The sequence below is a fragment of the Schistocerca cancellata genome, chromosome 7, assembly GCF_023864275.1.
Source record: "Schistocerca cancellata isolate TAMUIC-IGC-003103 chromosome 7, iqSchCanc2.1, whole genome shotgun sequence".
Taxonomy (NCBI): domain Eukaryota; kingdom Metazoa; phylum Arthropoda; class Insecta; order Orthoptera; family Acrididae; genus Schistocerca; species Schistocerca cancellata.
Genome location: NC_064632.1, coordinates 432,348,179 through 432,365,969, shown reverse-complemented (window position 1 = coordinate 432,365,969; position 17,791 = coordinate 432,348,179). Strand labels below are relative to the sequence as shown.

The window sequence follows — 17,791 nt, the reverse complement described above, 5'->3', positions numbered from 1 at the left end:
GCACACAGGGCCAACACCCGGCATCATGGTGTGGGGAGCGATCTCCTACACTGGCCGTACACCACTGGTAATCGTCGAGGGGACACTGAATAGTGCACGGTACATCCAAACCGTAATCGAACCCATCGTTCTACCATTTCTAGACCGGCAAGGGAACTTGCTATTCCAACAGGACAATGCACGTCCGCATGTATCTCGTGCCACCCAACGTGCTCTAGAAGGTGTAAGTCAACTACCCTGGCCAGCAAGATCTCCGGATCTGTCCCCCATTGAGCATGTTTGGGACTGGATGAAGCGTCGTCTCACGCGGTCTGCACGTCCAGCACGAACGCTGGTCCAACTGAGGCGCCAGGTGGAAATGGCATGGCAGGCCGTTCCACAGGACTACATCCAGCATCTCTACGATCGTCTTCATGGGAGAATAGCAGCCTGCATTGCTGCGAAAGGTGGATATACACTGTACTAGTGCCGACATTGTGCATGCTCTGTTGCCTGTGTCTATGTGCCTGTGGTTCTGTCAGTGTGATCATGTGATGTATCTGACCCCAGGAATGTGTCAATAAAGTTTCCCCTTCCTGGGACAATGAATTCACGGTGTTCTTATTTCAATTTCCAGGAGTGTATTAGAGGATGCGCCTTCCGTATTTACTTTAATAGGCAAGGTACTATTAGAAGAGGCTTGCCATCGCCTTCCTCCGATCTTTGAAACGAGTAACCGACGCAGTTATAGCAGGATCTGCAGTTTAGTGTCAACTCCGAACGATACTATGCTGCGTTTCCTCTATCCTACAGGCTTTCATGCTCTTTAAGAGCAGGTGTTTAATCAACCGACTCTCCTGAGAAAAACCTGAGAGGTTCGAGATGTCATCACCAACTTAGGGAGAAACCACACAAAAACGGAACTTTAACTGAAACCCCCGTAATTATCCCGATTCTGATAATCGTTAATAAGCCCTGACTTGGGTAATTTCCAAGAAGCATTGCCTATCGAACGCGCAGGCTACGATCAATACACATCGAACGACGAAATCCATCGAGCGAACGGCTGACGTGGAGGGGAAATATGCGAAGTGTTTAGTGCGTTGCCAAGGAACATCGTTTAATGTTTAGCGCTGTGAACAGAAATGAGTGCAGCAGTTGTAGTCTCGAGTGCCGATACTGTTACCTGGCGAAACGTAATTCGTCAATTGTGTAGCGTGGAGTCTTCAAATCGCTCTGAGCGCTATGGGACTTAACACCTGAGGTCATCAGTCCACTAGAACTAAGAACTACTTAAACCTAACTAACCTAAGGACATCACACACATCCATGTCCGATGCAGGATTCGAACCTGCGATCGTAGCGGTCGCGCCGTTCCAGACTGACGCGCCTAGAACCGCTCGGCCACACCGGCCGGCCGTTGCTTAGTATTTACTTCTACAACTTAACAAATCTTCTTCATTTAGCAACTATTCACATAAATAACATTTTGTATTTATTTTTAAAATTTTCAAATCCTTAGTTTAGAATAATGTCCGCTTTTACGTATGAAAAAACTTCTTTACGTAACAATTATTTCCAAAAATAATATTCTATCTGTTGTGGGTTGGCAGGAGAGCCAACATCGGTATGAGAGGAAGCCGAAAGGCACGCGTTTTAGCTCACGCAGGCTGGCGTGAGGTCTGGAACAGGACAAGGAAATCAGACTTTAGCAAAAAAGGACGTAGCTGTTGGAATACTTAACTTTAATCCGTAAATGGTGAACGTCGCTCTTGACGGTACATGTTTTACAGTATCAATAGTAACTGGTAATGGCGCCTTGCTAGGTCGTAGCAAATGACGTAGCTGAAGGCTATGCTAACTATCGTCTCGGCAAATGAGAGCGTAATTTGTCAGTGAACCATCGCTAGCAAAGTCGGTTGTACCACTGGGGCGAGTGCTAGGAAGTCTCTCTAGACCTGCCGTGTGGCGGCGCTCGGTCTGCAATCACTGATAGTGGCGACACGCGGGTCCGACGTATACTAACGGACCGCGGCCGATTTAAAGGCTACCACCTAGCAAGTGAGGTGTCTGGCAGTGACACCACACTATCCTTATTTCTTCAGTTTTTAAACCAATAGATTTGAATAACGTGCACCGCAGCAAGAGCAGCTCTCCATTTTTCATATCAATAAATGATTACCAGGAATGAAATAAGTTAGAGATAAAAATTGTAGAGCAAACCGTGGACGGAGCTGGAGACCTTAGGATCCATACTACGGGACTTCACCATTGAGGCCATTGAGGAACGAAAACTAAACACGGCAACGTCGAAAACAAACGAGAGCTACTTCAGGGATAGGATGGCGGCGTCTCCGAGACGTCTGTGCCAGAGGGCACGGCCATTTGGAAATGGCAGGAGGCATACGGCAAGGAAGATCGTCCTTTCGCTCTGCACCTTATTCGGCGCTTGTGTTTGTATAAGCTGGAGTGTCTACGATCCAACTTCGTCTAGAATGCTGCACGTAGCACCTCAGTCTTGTTTTTTGTCCCTTCGGAATAATGGCAATGATAAAAGAAACAGTAGACATCGCGCAGGGTGTTCCAGCGACAACGCGTGAGCGTGTCGACCGCCGGAGCTTTTCCGCAGGCGCGCCGCCCGGGGGGGGGGGCGTTATAAAGGTTCACATACGTAGCGCGACCTGGGAAACGAGCTCGCCGTTGCTACCGCTCGCTCCCTCGGAGCTGTTATCGTCCTCAGAAGTCGCCCCCAACTTTCCATTCGGCGGCAGCTGCGGCAGCCTCATAACTCGCCGAATATCGCGGGCGGCGCTTTATAAATCTGGCCGCGCCTCCATTGTCTTTTATTTCGCGTGGGGGCGGAGAAAGTTGAAGGGGCGGACCGGCTGACGAATAGGCGAGCCGCCGCCGGCAGATGGGGACGCTCGTCGCCGCCACCAACTCTGCCTGCCTCTCTATCGCCAGCCGGGCTATAATCTCCGGAAATAAATAGCCCCGGGAAACGAATCAATAGGAGCCGAGGCAACCCGTCCCCCGGAATTGAAATATATATATTATAATTTCCTAAACGACAAGATCCTCCCGGAAGTTTAATTAACTCTCCAGAATTAGTAATATCGTCGGAATGTCTGCGGCAATAAACGCCGGGGCACTTCTGAGAGGGGACCAGCCCCCTCCGAGCTGTCTTCCATCCATTCCTTTTTGCGTCCTTTGATGGCCGAAACAATTATTTGCCTTTGCTGCACGTTTTTCTTCGGACTCGTTTTTGGCGCCTATTGTAGCGAGTTTTTATCCGAGTTTCCCCGAGGATTCTGATAAGTCATTCTACCGATTATATTGCGGCATTTGTCCAGTTCCTGACTGTCGGGGGTTCCATACTTTTCCTCTAACAGAACACTTTCAGAGTACTGAAACTTCGTTAGAAAACCTTTTTTATTTTGAACATTAATAAAATTTTAAAACTTGAGAAAAACTTTTTCATATTCAGTGGTTACTTATCGCAAAGAAATCAGAATAAAATTTTAAATAAAATATGATCTGCGAAAAGTCGAGAAAAATGCCATGTTATTAACAATTTTTCGCGCAGCACTTATTCACTTCCACTGGTGTCTCGCGGAACGCCCTTTGCATTAATTTTTAAATTTGTGGTAAGTTCTAGGGGACCAAACTGCTGAGGTCATCGGTCCCTAGGCTTACACACTACTTTATCTGACTTAACTAACTTAAGCTAAGGACAACACACACACCCATGCCCAAGGGAGGACTCGAACCTCCGACGGGGGGAGCCGGGCAAACCGTGGCAAGGCGCCTCAGACCACAAGGCTACCCCGCGCGGCCCCTTTGCATTACAATTATAGACAAAGCAGATATATTTCTGAGAAATTCAGATTAAGCAAATCTATATATTGTTTACTACACTCTTACGCAAACATAGTATGACAAATACGATCGCCGGCCGCGGTGGTCTCGCGGTTCTAGGCGCTCAGTCCGGAACCGCGCGACTGCTACGGTCGCAGGTTCGAATCCTGCCTCGGGCATGGATGTGTGTGATGTCCTTAGGTTAGTTACGTTTAAGTAGTTCTAAGTTCTAGGGGACTGATGACCTAAGATGTTAAGTCCCATAGTGCTCAGAGCCATTTGAACCATTTGAACAAATACGATCGCTATCCACAGTAACTAATGTAAAGAGAATAACAAAAACCTTCAGTCTGTCTTTTCGCAGACACTCATCATAAAGAGAAGTATCTCATAGTTATTGTGAGGATACGTGTCCTTAAAACGCTTTAATTCCTCAATTAATAAAACTGTCCATAGTATAAGGGGCGATCAAGAAGTTCCCGGTTACATAGGTTACTGTCACTAGCTGTTGTGACCAATAGATGGCGCTAGTTCTCCACAACACGGACGCGGTCTGTTAGATCACGATAGTTCCCGGCGAAATGACGTCGAAGCAGGAGAAAGCACAATGTGTGCTTTGGTTTCACGAAACGAAATCGTCTCAGTGTTCAGCGTAAATTTCGGGCTTCTCACGGACGCAGCCGTCCTGATGTTAAATCAATAAAGCGATGGTATGCAAAGTTAAACGGAGCAGACAGCGTTGAAGATCGTCCTCGGAGTGGCAGGCCTCGTGTGAGCGATGCAACTCGTCAAGCATCACATGAACTTCAAATACCGCAAGCAAGTGTGGTGAAGATTCTTAATGAAAGGATTAGGTTGCACGCTTACAACGTACAAATCGTGCAGGCCTTGCAACCGATTGATTTGCTGACACCTGCTGAATTTGCAGTTGAGATTCTCAACAGGACTGATGGCGTTAACGATTACTTAAATCGCATATGCTTTACCGATGAATCCACCTTTCTTGTCAGTGGAATGGTAAATAGGTGTAATGTCCGTATATATGGTTCAGAGTCTCCACATGCTGCTGTACAATTACAGCGAGACAGCTAAAAAGTGAATGTTTGGTTCTGCCTCATGCATAATAAGGTTTTTGGAGCGGAAAAATTCATTACCGCTAACATTTACTTAGACGTTCTGCAACAGTTCAAGGCCCCACAGTTAGAAGCACATCAATCTTGAATAATTTTCCAGCAAGATGGAGCACCCCCCTCCTTCCCCCCTCTGGGCTTTGATGGCGCGTGATTTCCTCGATGAAACATTTCCGTATCGATTGGAAGGAACGGTCCAACACCCTGGCCACCCCTCTTTCCAGACATTACGCCCCTTGGCTTTTTTTTCTGGGGCTATGTCAAGGACAGAGTATTCGTCACACCAGTTGTTGACGTCGACGAACTGAAGGCTAGGATACAAGCTGCTGTGGGTACTGTGGCAGAACACGTTACGAAACACCTGGCGGGAACTGGAATACCGCCTCGACATTCTCCGAGCTACCAATGGAGCACACATTGAGGTTTACTGACGTAAGTGGTCTTAAAAAAACTAGTAACACTAACCTATGTAACTGCATCAAATGTAAATTATTATGTCAAACGGTAATTCTGTAATAAATTGTTCAGGGCAAGACTTTGTGCTCACCCTATAAGTACATTTCCATTATTTTATACGTAGCTGCGTACGTAGTGTTACCCAGCTACGTATTTATTCTAACATTGTATTATACTCCATCTTCTCCTCCCCTCACTCTCTCTCCACCTCCTCCTCTTCCCTGTCTCTGTCTGTCTGTCTCCTCTTTCCATCTCCTCGTCTTTACTTTCTCTGTCCAGCTCGTCTTCTCCCCTCTCTCGGCTCCTCACTCTCTTTCCTTTCTGTCCATTTCCCCCTCCCCTCACTGTGCCCATGCTGTCCTCTTCCTTCACTCTATCCACATTCTCTTTCAGCCTATGTCTCTTCCTATTCCCTTTCTCTCTTCACGTTATCACCTCTACCCGAATGCAAGGTTGATGGTTCTTATCCCCACAGCATTTCTTTCCACATAGTAAGTAATATGTGTATTAAGTGGCTGAAATGGATCTGGGGTTAGGAGGAGCTTCTTAGTGGCTTTGCTCACGTACGCACATATTTCACACGATCCACACACACACACACACACACACACATACACACACACACACATTGTATACATAGTACCCCTGTATTATACCGAATTTCGGCCTGCAATTTCGTTTTCACGCACCTCGAGGTTTATGACGTCATATCTCCTGAACTATGAGTCGCATAGTAGTATAATTTCGTATGCACATTAAGCGGCGCGCGTGGTTATTGTCTGCGAAATTTGTTGGGGATAAAATTAGTAGGAAAAAAGTAATAAATTTACATATAATGCGGCAGATGTCCACAAATCTCACTGTTCTTGACGTCGTATCTACTGAGCATGTAGTTCAGTGATACAATGTTGTAAATACATTCAATGGATACTGGCTGCAAAATGTGTTGCGAATACAGTTTGTAATAAAGAAGTAATAAATTAAAACTTTCTTTTTTTTTGGTCATCAGTTTACTGACTGGTTTGATGCGGCCCGCCACGAATTCCTTTCCTGTGCTAACCTCTTCATCTCAGAGAAGCACTTGCAACCTAAGTCCTCAATTATTTGCTTGACGTATTCCAATCTCTGTCTTCCTCTACAGTTTTTGCCCTCTACAGCTCCCTCTAATACCATGGAAGTCATTCCCTCATATCTTAGCAGATGTCCTATCATCCTGTCCCTTCTCCTTATCAGTGTTTTCCACATATTCCTTTCCTCTCCGATTCTGCGTAGAACCTCCTCATTCCTTACCTTTATCAGTCCACCTAATTTTCAACATTCGTCTATAGCACCACCTCTCAAATGCTTCGATTCTCTTCTGTTCCGGTTTTCCCACAGTCCATGTTTCACTACCATACAATGCTGTACTGCAGTCGTACATCCTCAGAAATTTCTTCTTCAAATTAAGGCCGGTATTTGATATTAGTAGACTTCTCTTGGCCAGAAATGCCTTTTTTGCCATAGCGAGTCTGCTTTTGATGTCCTCCTTGCTCCATCCGTCATAGGTTATTTTACTGCCTAGGTAGCAGAATTCCTTAACTTCATTGACTTCGTGACCATCAATCCTGATGTTAAGTTTCTCACTGTTCTCATTTCTACTACTTCTCATTACCTTCGTCTTTCTCTGATTTACTCTCAAACCATACTGTGTACTCATTAGACTGTTCATTCCGTTCAGCAGATCATTTAATTCTTCTTCACTTTCACTCAGGATAGCAATGTCATCAGCGAATCGTATCATTGATATCCTTTCACCTTGTATTTTAATTCCACTCCTGAACCTTTCTCTTATTTCCATCATTGCTTCCTCGATGTACATATTGAAGAGTAGGGGCGAAAGGCTACAGCCTTGTCTTACACCCTTCTTAATACGAGCACTTCGTTCTTGATCGTCCACTCTTATTATTCCCTCTTGGTTGTTGTACATATTGTATATGACCCGTCTCTCCCTATAGCTTACCCCTACTTTTTTCAGAATCTCGAACAGCTTGCACCATTTTATATTGTCGAACGCTTTTTCCAGGACGACAAATCCTATGAAAGTGTCTTGATTTTTCTTTAGCCTTGCTTCCATTATTAGCCGTAACGTCAGAGTTGCCTCTCCCGTCCCTTTACTTTTCCTAAAGCCAAACTGATCGTCACCTAGCGCATTCTCAATTTTCTTTTCCATTCTTCTGTATATTATTCTTGAGTAAAGTTTTGGAATTGTGTGTAAAGTTTGTCGGAATAACTAAATGCTCTCATTCTCAAATACTGGATGAACAAAGTTACCGTGTTCGCGCGTCGTGGCCTACATTTCTTTTGTAAACCCTCGTCGCCAGTCTCGTAACGGATTCGTCGCTACTGCTACGGAGGCCGAATTGCCACTGCTGTTACGGTTCGTCGACTTTGTGAGCTCGTGAAACGGCTTCTGGTGCAGTACACCGCTAAGACAATTTCTCCCTGCCACTACTGCACAGCAATGCCCCAGGGTGAGGTAACAGGATATGAGAACGAAGGTTCTACGACACTCCAACAAATTAGTAACAAAGTACACAAGTGAGTTAAAAGCTTTACTTATCTTTGTGACTTCCTGAATAATGAAGCGTGCAATACTGCACGTAATATAACACAAAACAGGCCCTCAATGGCTAAGTGCAAATAACCGTAGGTAAAGTTCACAGCACATAGCAAATGCAATTTACAACAACTGTCTGTTCACTTCTAAGAGTTCACTTAACGACGTTCCCTGTTTAAGTCAGCCCCGTTCAATGATCTTCACCCAAGTGAGCGAGAGCTGCTCTTTTATCTTCCGAGTAGGCTTCTGTCCGTTGTCGTCTGCTGGCCGATTGTGCTCGACTGGCAATTGGCCGAGGCAAAGTGGATATCTTCACCCTCAGCGACGCGCGTGGCGAGTCTATGGCACTGGCACCAATTCGCATCTTTGCACCTGTGATGCTTTTGCCGTGGCTGTGTCTTGTTCGGACGACACAGCAATTTCTTTTTCACCCACCCGTGTAGTAGGTAGGTAGTTCTTACCCACACAGCGATTCTTTCCAGACAGTAAGTTTAGTTAAAATCTGTCCTGTGGTTTAGGAGGAAATGTGCAACATACATGCATTCATACACTTTTACACTGTGTATGGTTTTACTTTTGTTGCATCTGATGGTGGTGGTGGTTGTTGGGATGTTTAAGGGGTACGAAACAGCTAAGGTCATCAGTCCCCCATTGCATCTGATTTCCCTTTTGCTCACAGATCTGAAGGTGGTCCTTATGAACCAAATCTATAGTGTGACACCAATTTGTTTGTGATCTTGACTGGTATTAATGAAAGACGTTCTGTTCATCTTGGATCACTGTGTTTATTGGCAATTCTGCTGCAGCCTGTAAAATATTGTAACAGACGTAAGTGTAACGTTTGAAATTTACGAGAAACAACCTGTCTTCATCGCAAAAATATTTTTACAGTGTGTTATTTTAATAGTAAGCGGTTTCAGTACAGACGATCATCCTAGCTTCCTTCGGTGGTCTACAGAGACTCCCAGTGGAGCATGAACACTGTCAAGTGACGTATACGCCACATACCTTGACATAGACTGAAGCGCCAAAGAAACTGGCATAGGCACGCGTATTCAAATACAGAGATATGTAAACAGGCAGAATACGGCGCTGCCGTCAGCAACGCCTATATAAAACGACAAGTGTCTGTCGCAGTTGTTAGATCGATTACTGCTGCTACACTGGCAGCGTATCAAGATTTAAGTGAGTTTGAACGTTGTGTTATAGTCGGCGCAAGAGTGATGGGACACAGCATCTCCGAGGTAGCGATGAACTAGGGATTTTTCCATACGACTACTTCACGAGTGTACCCTGAATATCAGGAATCCGGTAAAACATCAAATCTGCGACATCACTGCGGCCGGAAAAAGGTCCTGCAAGACTGAACAGAATCGTTTAACGTGACAGAAGTGCAACCATTCCGAAAATTGCTGCGGGTTTCAATGCTGGGCCATCAACAAGTCTCAGCGTGCGAACCATTCAACGAAACATCGTCGATATGGGCTTCGGAGCCGAAGGTCCACTCGTGTACCCTTGATGACTGCACGAGACAAATGGCTCTGAGCACTATGGGACTTAATATCTAAGGTCATCAGTTCCCTGGACTTAGAACTACTTAAACCTAACTAACCTAAGGACATCACACACATCCATGCCCGAGGCAGCATTCGAACCTGCGACCGTAGCAGTCGCGGGGTTCCGGACTGAAGCGCCTAAAACCGCTCCGCCACAGCGGCCGGCTTGCACGAGACAAATCTTTACTCGGTCGCATGGGCCCGTCAGCACCAACATTGGAAACATGTTGCCTGGTCGGACGAGTCTCGTTTCAAATTGTATCGAGCATTTGGACGTGTACGGGAATGCAGACAGCCTCATGAATCCATGGACGCTGCACGTTCAAAAATGTTCAAATGTGTGTGAAATCTTATGGGACTTAACTGCTAAGTTCATCAGTCCCTAAGCTTACACAGTACTTAATCGAAATTATCCTAAGGTCAAACACACACACACCCATGCCCGAGGGAGGACTCGAACCTCCGCCGGGACCAGCCGCACAGTCCATGACTGCAGCGCCTAGGACCGCTCGGCTAATCCAGCGCGACGACGCTGCATGTCATCAGTGGACTGTTCAAGCTGGTGGAGGCTCTGTAATGGTGTGGGGCGTGTGCGGTTGGAATGATACGGGACCCGTGATACGACTCTGACGGGTAACACGTACGTAAGCATCCTGTTTGATCACCTGCAGCCATTCATGTCCATTGCGGAATCCGACGGAATTGCGCAATTCCAGCAGGACAATGCGACACCCCGCACGTCCAGAATTGCTACAGAGTGACTCCGGAAACAATCTTCCGAGTTAAACATTCCCCAGACATGAACATTATTGAGCATTGTTGTCTGCCATTGTAGTGCTGGGCAGCTGGATGTGAACAGCGCGTAGCGATGCGCAGTTGGAGGTGAGCCGCCAGCAGTGGTGGATGTGGGGAGAGAAATGGAGGAGTTTTGATATTTGTAAGAATGGATGTTATGAACTGATATATATATATATATTATGAATATCAAGGTAAATACATTGTCTGTTCTCTATTAAAATCTTTCATTTGCTAACTATGCCTACTAGTAGTTAGTGCCTTCCGTAGTTTGAATCTGTTATTTAGCTGGCAGTAGTGGCGCTCGCTGTATTGCAGTAGTTCGAGTAACGGAGATTTTTGGTCAGGTAAGTGATTTGTGAAAGGTGCAGGTTAATGTTAGTCAGGGCCATTCCTTTGTAGGGATTTCTGAAAGTCAGATTGCGTTGCGCTAAAAAATATTGTAGGTCAGTTTAAGCACAGTCTTGTATAATTTTTCTAAGGGGACGTTTCAATCTTCCTGGCAGATTAAAACTGTGTGCCGGACCGAGACTCGAACTCGGGACCTTTGCCTTTCGCGGGCAAGTGCTCTACCAACTGAGCTGTCCAAGCACGACTCACGCCCCGTCCTCACAGCTTTAATTCCGCCAGTACCTCGTCTCCTACCTTCCAGACTTCACAGAAGCGCTCCTGCGAACCTTGCAGAACTGGCACACCTGGAAGGAAGTTCTGCAAGGTTCACAGGAGAGCTTCTGTGAAGGTAGGAGACGAGGTACTGGCGGAATTAAAGCTGTGAGGACGGGGCATGAGTCGTGCTTGGGTAGCTCAGTTGGTAGAGCACTTGCCCGCGAAAGGCAAAGGTCCCGAGTTCGAGTCTCGGTCCGGCACACAGTTTTAATTTGTCAAGAACGATTATTTTTGTAAATTTCAATATAGACCCCTGTTAGTTCTAACAATGTTGTAAAAAATCGTAAAACTTAATCTTAATTCTCAGTCGCAATTTCTAACAGCCGCTGCTGAAAGTAGTAGGCAGGAAAACCTGTAACGACCATAACAGCCATTTAGGCAGCTTTGGTGTGGAAAACGGAGGGAAAATTCATCGCGGAAGCGCCTTCGACACCCCACGGGACTCTTCAATTATGCGCTCCGCAATTTCCTGGGCCAGAAACCCCTTTGGGAGCAAGGCGGATCAGGCCGCGAAAACGCCTTTCATAAATCCGCGGGGTTTGTGCGTCGGCGTCGGAAGTAATAAGTCGGCGGACGCGTGTTGACACTGCAGTGGGACGACGGCGGCGCCGCGCACGCGCAGAAGCGGGGCTCGCTTGCCCGCTACGGCCGCCCGGACAGGCGCGGCAGGTCCTTTTGCGAGAAATGCCGCTAATTTCACGCTCCAGGGATTTCATTTTGAGTCGGCTCCAGCCGCGCTGCAGCAGTGATTACCTTGTCTGGCTGCTCCGCGATCAGCCCCCCTTTTGTCTCTCTTTTTCTTCAAAAGCGCGGACGCAGCTGTAGCGGGGAATATACTCATCCTTTCACAACAACGATTCATTACGTAGCAGATATTTTATTATGGCTTTAATGCAGATATACAAACATGTGGTTTATATTTGGGTCATCAGTCTTCTGACTAATCTGATGCGGCCCGCCACGAACTCAACTCTTCTACTCACGGCAGCGTATTAACCCAACGTCCTCAATCATGTGTCTTACTCTTCAGATTTTACCCTTTATAGCTTCCTCGAGGACCACAGAAGTTCACTATAGCCGACGTATTCGTCTCGAGAGAAACAGCAACTGTACTGATATTTCAAATAACTCTCATATATTGTTCAGCCTCGGATGCACTTGATTTCTCTCTTTGCCGAGTCTACGGAGAACTTCATTTCCGTCTTTTGAGACTGTAATAAAATTCTTATTTGGGTCAAACGCGTTCCATCTTGTTTTAAAGCATCTTCACCCATCATTGTAGCAATTAGCGAGACTACAAACAGTTCTCAAGTTTCACATTAATCTTATTGCTTACTTTTTTTGACAGTTATATTAGTCCCGTGTGTTCTTCTACAGAGTCATTCGATTTTTAGCACGCTGCCCTGCTCTGATACACAATATTTTTTAAATTTGCATTCTCATTCATCTTTGCTTTGAACGCGCAGAAAGCGACCGTTTTTTGTTTTTTTTTTATTTTTTTTTTAATTTTTTTTTTTTAGTGACTGTGAAAACGTCTGCTATTCCCCTGTGTCTTTATAAGTAACGAACTCGTGTGTGTGTGTGTGTACACTGTAATGGTTCTTTATTTATTTGACCATTACGGCACTCCAACCCCAGTTCTCGATACCAGTAATATCGTACTACTTTTCTGCGAAGTAACAGACATATTTTTGTGACAATATTCACATTTGGTTTTATTAATGTATAGGTACTTTGATGAATCGATATATTAAAGTGGTATGGTTCTTGTGTGTATTCATTTCTGTGACACTGTCATAATCTTTGACTTACTTGTAACCGTTTTGGCGCGAATGCGCACAGAGAAGTCTTTGTTTCACTTTGCAGAAGTTAAGTTGTTATTTCGCTTTGTAAAATAACAGTCAAGTCTTCTGTTTGGTTAAAGTGGAAATTAGATATATGAAGATTGATACAAAACTGTTTTCTTGATGATGTGACAATTAAGAAGAAGTATACGTGAATTCACAAGAAGTTTAATAAAAATGTGGATCGTGAACACCAAGTCAAAAATTATGTCTGCCATACCATTGTTCTGATCTGGGATTGTTTGATCTTTAAGAATTTCCTGAAAAACGCATTTGTTAGGTCTTCAAATATTGCTAAAATACAGATCTGGACCTTCTAGCAGTCAAAGTGGAATCACCCTAGAATCAACAAGATGAGCCATAACAACTTCGACGAAATCTGCGTGGGAATCCATTCAAGATAAGTGCCAAAATTAGTGACTTTTTTTACAGTTACTTCATTATTTCCATTCTGACGATACCGTCCACAGTCAATAACTTTGTTGTTGCCCGATAAAGCGAACATATTCTGCGTGAGCAACATTATTAATCTGATTTCTAACCTAATTTGCAAGTACATGTACATATTTTCTTACCTTGTGAGTCTACCGAATTTCCAACATCCCTGTAGCACCACATATCAAACTCTTCGACTCTGTTCTTCTCTGGTTCTCCGACCATGTGTCACTACCACACAATGCTGTCCTCCAGATGCACACTCTCAGAAATTTCAACCTCAGATTAAGGCCTTTGGCCAGAAACGTCCTCTTTGCGCGTACAAGTCTAATTACAGGCCACCATATGCTGTGGACACACTGTGTGTGGCTTCAGCACAGTAGTTCCCATTGCCTTTGCGCCCTCATGTCCATGGTCGTTGCTGATTATTCCGCCTTTTAGGAGAAGTTTCCCGTCCCTCGGGCGAGGACGTGTCTCTCAGTTTCCGCCCGTTCCTCCACCCTCTTTGACGATGCCGCTGGAGCAAGCTGGATCACTCCTCACACCTGAAGATTTTTATTCGGAATTTAAGAAGAAGTTGGGATCGAAAGCAGGACGTTTTTATTACTTGTCAAAGACGCTGTCCGAAGATCAGGTTTCTGTCTTACAGAACCAAAAGTACACCACAGAAGTCCGCAATGATAGATTAGCAGATGGTTCCGTACTAGTGCATACATTATAGCATTACAATGGACAGCGAGTGTTGTACGGAACCAGTCACTAAGGTTGTAATCGAATGAAGCATAATAGGAGCACCATCGGAGTCTTTCGCGGTGGCATGCTACATTAAAATCTTTTCGGTTTACAAGCCGCGCCACTTCGAATAAAACACTCGAGCTTTCGACAGCTGCCTCCGCCACATTCATCAGGAGTGATTTTAACAAAACGGTTCAAATGGCTCTGAGCGCTATGGGACTTAGCATCTGAGTTCATCAGTCCCCTAGAACTTAGAACTACTTAAACCTAACTAACCTAAGGACATCACACACACCCATGTCCGAGGCAGGATTCGAACCGGCGACCGTAGCAGCAGCGCGGTACCAGACTGAAGTGCCGGCGCGATTTTAACACCTGATAACGATGGCGCAGACGGCTATGGAAAACTCGCCTGTTTGTTTCGAAGCAACGCGTGCTGTAAACCGAAAAGATTTTATCACGTAGGAGTGTTGATGCTCTGAGTAAACACACACGATCCGTCATATATGAACAGTGACACTGTCAGACTTTTTGGCGGCAACACTGTTGCCTACAGAATTTTCAGGAAACGATCCGCTCCTGTTGCGTAACGTGGAGCGTGATAGCAAGCGAGATTGGGAGGTGAGCTAGAAATCGATCAAATCCCGCTGCGGATCAAAGCTGTTGATATGAGGTAAGCCGCCCTCATTGTGTTCTTCGTATACGATAGTGCTGGAATGGTCCCCAGTCTCTGCCTCAGAAAATACGCTGTACATGAAGGAAAAAAAAACGTTTACACGATTCACGGACAAATGGCGCAAACGACTTCACCCCCCCCCCCCCCCCATTAACTGGAGACTATGGCAATATGTAAGGCATTCGACCACAAATTTACAATTACAAAAATTAGAACAAGCTAAGACAAGAAAACAGCAGACGCCACACAATGGATGAAACGCTAGAGAGATAATGAAATGCAGAAATACTTCGACGGAAGCAAGGCAAGAAGATTATAGTTTGATTTGTTGACAACAAGGTCATTAGTGATAAAGTGCAAGAACGGATTTTGGATTGAGGAGGAAGAAAGTCGGTCGTCGTCTTTTTAAAGCCGACGTCTCGGTATTTTTCTTAGCTGATTCCTGAAAGTACGGAAAAATTCGGACGGCCAAGCTGGATTATGTACTATCGGCTCCTCTAATAGGAGTCTTACGTCATGTCTCGGTTGAACGATTTCGAAATTACACCCACGTAATGAATTGAATGCCAGCCCTTTTTAATTGTTGGTATTCAATGTAATGCTCGCAACAAGCAGAAATATCCGTAATACAATATCTAGAAGTAATATTAAAAAGTAGATACGAAATTGGATAAACACAATGAATCAGTAGCGGAGCCGGCCGAGGTGGACAAGCGGTTCTAGGCGCCTCAGTCCGGAACCGCGGGACTGCTACGGTCGCAGGTTCGAATCCTGCCTCGTGCATGGATGTGTGTGATGTCCGTAGGTTAGTTAGGTTTAAATAGTTCTAAGTTCTAGAGGACTGATGACCTCAGCAGTTAAGTCCCATAGTGCTCAGAGCCATTTGAACCATTTGAATCAGTAGCGGGAAAGACGAATGGAGGACTCAGACTTGGCGGAAGGATTTTGATAATGCGGTATAAAAATGGTTCAAAAATGGTTCAAATGGCTCTGAGCACTATGGGACTCAACTGCTGTGGTCATAAGTCCCCTAGAACTTAGAACTACTTAAACCTAACTAACCTAAGGACATCACACACATCCATGCCCGAGGCAGGATTCGAACCTGCGACCGTAGCGGTCGTGCGGTTCCAGACTGTAGCGCCTTTAACCGCTCGGCCACTCCGGCCGGCTACAAAAATGGTTCAAATGGCTCTGAGCACTATGGGACTTAACATCTATGGTCATCAGTCCCCTAGAACTTAGAACTACTTAAACCTAACTAACCTAAGGACATCACACAACACCCAGCCATCACGAGGCAGAGAAAATCCCACACCCCGCCGGGAATCGAACCCGGGAACCCGGGCGGGGGAAGCGAGAACGCTACCGCACGACCACGAGCTGCGAGCGGTACATCTCTTAAGAAAACCGCACACGACGATAATGTGACCTTACCTAGACTACTACTCCAACGTTTGGGTCGCTGACAACTACAGCTAACATCGAATGCTTTCAAAGACCTATTACTCTGTATGAAAGTGTAACATACATCCATAGGTCGCAAATCAAGGTATTTGGACACATTGTCTATACAGCCTCATCCTGCATCGTAGAAAAAGCACTCCGTCATCAGGCGACAAGTGGCCCGTCGGGACCATCCGACAGCCGTATCATCCTCAGCTGAGGATGCGGATAGGAGGCGCGTGTGGTCAGCGAACCGCTCTCCCGGGCGTTACGATGGTTTTCTTTGACCGGAGCCGCTACTATTCGGTTGAGTAGCTCCTCAATTGACATCACGAGGCTGAGTGCACACCGAAAAATGGCAACAGCACATGGCGGTCCTGATGGTCACCCATCCAAGTGCCGGCCACGCCCGACAGCGCTTAACTTCGGTGATCTGACGGAACCGGTGTATCCACTGCGGCAAGGCCGTTGCCGGAACGACGAAATTTTTTGGAGGGTGGATTTGGGTAGCCACTCGAGGTGGGAGAGGGAAACCACTTGTAAATAGCCCGAAAATTCGTGTACGGATTCGGTTAGCGTCTGTGTCGTCGCCCACCCCCTGCCTTTAAGCCTATCACTCCACACATGCTGAGCAGTACGTCTTGAGCAGCACGTGGAGCTAAAATAAATAGATGTAAAAACTTCCTCCGCCAATGACGGGTTCTATTAAAGATATTTGGGCCCACAAAAGAATTATTTGTTCAGGTGGAAGGTTTTGTGGCAGTGAATATCGAAACTCTCTATTGCGAGGTGGACATGACAATACACTCGGCGCCTTCAGTGCTGTTGTCACGCTGTAGACGGCAGATCGAAGGAATGCATTGTGTTCTCGTGGAAGGCGTTTTTGTCCTCCGATTGACTACAGTGTCTGCTACACAGTGAGGCGACGATGAGCATATTATTATTCTTTGCTCTGATTCACTGAATATACAAAGCGCTTCATTCACTAGCTACAATAATTAATTATACACTGGGAGACGTATTTTCCGCGTACTTTTTCTTCGCCGCTTTCAGGTCGATGGCAGGGAGAAAGAGCCGAGAAGCTCCGAATCGTGCGGGACGAATCCATATGTTTGTAGCAAAGCTGACAATGGGGAGTGGCCGTAGTGGTTATGCGAATTTTAACATCACATTACTCATCTAGGCATGACTCTAGTACTAAAACTTCAGGTCCCATGGACTATGGCACTCAAGGCGGAACAGATTCAAAACTGGACTTTAAAGGGGAAAGAAATCGACTGTGGCTGTGTTATATCGTTCCCACATTAGTCTCCTGTATCTCGGAGAACGCATGGAAAACTGAAATAAGGCTGGGTGGGCAGTGGTTTAAATCTTTCCCCTTCGTTGTCTTAACCGGTGCTCCAACCCTCTTGGTGGTGAGGCTGAAAGTGATATGCCTTTCCCTCCCTCGGAACTGTGAACCTGTCGGTTGAAGGGAACACCTCGCCTTCTTAACATGCAGACGAAGTATTGTCACTTTGATAATAAGAAATCATCGTAGATCTTTTCTAGGATCGAACCACTTCATTCTATTTTGTAAATACGCAGCCACAGCCATCAAGCCGCATCATTAGGCCCTG

The 17,791-nt window shown here is 45.7% G+C and overlaps 1 pseudogene; it reads right to left on the bottom strand.

Annotated features, from left to right (window-relative positions):
* Positions 1 to 16,528: 16,528 nt before the first annotated feature.
* Positions 16,529 to 16,645, bottom strand: LOC126093191 (5S ribosomal RNA; annotated as a pseudogene).
* Positions 16,646 to 17,791: the final 1,146 nt, after the last annotated feature.